Genomic DNA, 2,500 nt, shown 5'->3' with positions numbered 1-2,500 from the left:
TGAGCGACAACACTTGCAAGCAACTCACACTCCTTGGTCCGTGTTTCAAGACGGGCTGTAGAGAGCATTGAATAGGAAGTTGAGGTCAGACAGGCAATCAAGATCAATTTATCTCATTTTGTTTAGAATCAACAAGAAGAATTCCGAGGAAAACTTCTGCTCGATTCATTAACAAGATTTGCCAAAAGACGACAACTACACTACTCGGTAGCCGAGAATATAATATCAAGGCATTGAGTATGGTAACGCTCACTCCAGTTCCCCTTCAACAGTTTCACGTACTTTTCACTCTCTCTTCAGAGTGCTTTTCAACTTTCCCTCACGGTACTTGTTTACTATCGGTCTCGCTTTATAATTAGCTTTTGGAGAGACATATCTCCAGCTTCGAGTTGCACTTTCAAACAACTCTACTCATAGGAATGAGCCATTATGACTGGTATCGAAAATGACCTTTACAGGATTTTCACCTTCTTTGATGCTACTTTCCAGTAGACATCAGGACAAATTCACCAGTCTAGCATCAAACCATACCGGACACCGAGAAATGTTGCCATTTCTCTTCCCGATGAGCTTTTCCCTGTTCATTCGCCATTACTAAGGGATTCTCAGTTGATTTCTTTTCCTCCCCTTACTGATATGCTTAAGTTAAGGGGGTTCTCTCGCCCAATTCAGGTTATGTAGTTGATTGTCTCTTAATTGGTTCACTGACCAATATGAGACAGAAACCGATTCAGCAGTTTTGTTCGCTACTACTATCAAACACAGGTCGAAGTTTCCATTCAGTCATTAATTCCAACTTTCAAATGTTGTTGTTTCAGCTTTCGCTTACTAGAAGCAACATAATACTCGCTGCAATACAGACCTCGGGAAACCCTCACCGTGAATAAGGTTCACTCACATATTTCACTACATTTTGCGTGGGATTGGAGATGAGGCTACTCGTTCTTGCTCAGTACTAGGCTGAAAATTAACGAAACTTCGTTACAAACGTTCACATGTTGATGTTTCCGCTTTCGCGTACTCGAAACAACATAATACTAGTCTTTGTAATTTAGTTTCATAATTTCAACTGTTCTCATGCAGAATTTTTGCTCATTCTTATCCCAAATTTTGACCTGGCTACTAGTTACACTCCTTGTACTTATTGCAAAATGACCACAAATTTCAACAGCTTTCACATGTTGCTGTTTCGGCTTTCGCTTACTACAGTCAACATAATACTCGTTGCAAAATAAGTGCTCGGCATCTGCAATTTTCCAAAGACGAAGTTTCGCCAGTTCAATTTTCGCTCGCCAATTATGGCTACTAATTCACACGGTACTGAGCTCAACAACATTAAATTTGTTCAGCAAGACTTTCACATGTTGATGTTTTGGCTTTCGCCTACTAGAAGCAACATAATACTCGTCTTGTTAGCTCATTCAATGAGAATAGCTTTTCCCGTTGAGAATTTTTGCCTTCAATTGGCGTTGTAGTGAGTTTGGCTACTCAGATCACCAAATACTTGTGACAATTCGAACCAGAAATGTTTTCAATTTTCACATGCTGATGTTTCGGATTCAACCTACTAGAAGCAGCATAATACTTGTATTCAACAATTTCTGTATCAAATCCCAGTTTTCTCTGGTGCATCTTTGCCAAACTATTCCAAACTGCCTGAGTCTGAATACCAATTACAGGTACTAGTAAATGCACGTTACTAAGGACTATATAGTTCTAGGTTACTGTACACAACGACGTTCACATGTTGATGTTTCAGCTGCCGCTTACTAGAAACAACATAATACTTATCGTGCATACCTTTCCATAACTTGTCCTTTTCAGATGCATTAGTTTCCCTTTGTCTTGGCTTCTACAGTCAGACTGGCTACTAGTAACAGCACAGTACTAATCACATATCGTTCTACAGTTTGCAGACAACTTTCACATGTTGATGTTTCAGCTTTCGCCTACTAGAAACAACATAATACTCGCTGTATACATTTGTAGTTCTCTATGTAACTTTCATGTGAAGAAGTTTCGCCAGTCTTTTTGACTGTCTCAAATCTGAGTCATGCTTAGGCTACTAGTTGCTTCATAGTACTTATCGCCTCGAGATCATTGAACAAAACTTGATTTTCACATGTTGCTGTTTCAGCTTCCGCTTACTAGAAACAACATAATACTAGTCTCATTAAGTTCCGTCTCTTTGCAATTTTCTTATGAAGAAAATTCGCCATCACAATGACTCCAGCAGTTCTTGATCAAGGAATGCAATCATTGATCAGAATGCTATTATTTGAATCGGTTCTGCTTTAAGTGTTCCAATTTTATTGGAAGCACCAACAATAGAACATCAATGTGTTCAATCGAGAGTTATATAACCCTGAATCGGACGCAGTCAACAGCCGAAGCCGAGACCGCCTTTTGCGTTAGAGAGGTCGGTAAACAAATCTTGCGATTCATACCGAATTAACACATATAGCTGTGCTCCTCTTCGTAAAGCGAGCCAAGTGATCCC

General features: G+C 39.6%; 1 non-coding gene across 1 annotated transcript in view; it reads right to left on the bottom strand.

The window, feature by feature from the left end:
* Positions 1 to 677, bottom strand: part of LOC142357809 (large subunit ribosomal RNA) — a 3,522-nt gene extending 2,845 nt beyond the window's left edge. The window contains exon 1 of the ribosomal RNA XR_012761705.1: positions 1 to 677. This exon is cut by the window's left edge and continues 2,845 nt beyond it. This is a non-coding gene — a ribosomal RNA (large subunit ribosomal RNA).
* Positions 678 to 2,500: the final 1,823 nt, after the last annotated feature.

Source organism: Convolutriloba macropyga, unplaced genomic scaffold (assembly GCF_964194025.1).
Source record: "Convolutriloba macropyga unplaced genomic scaffold, txConMacr16.3 SCAFFOLD_4122, whole genome shotgun sequence".
Taxonomy (NCBI): domain Eukaryota; kingdom Metazoa; phylum Xenacoelomorpha; order Acoela; family Convolutidae; genus Convolutriloba; species Convolutriloba macropyga.
Note: the sequence above shows the minus strand (reverse complement) of the source record. Positions and strands in the feature narration are given on the sequence as shown.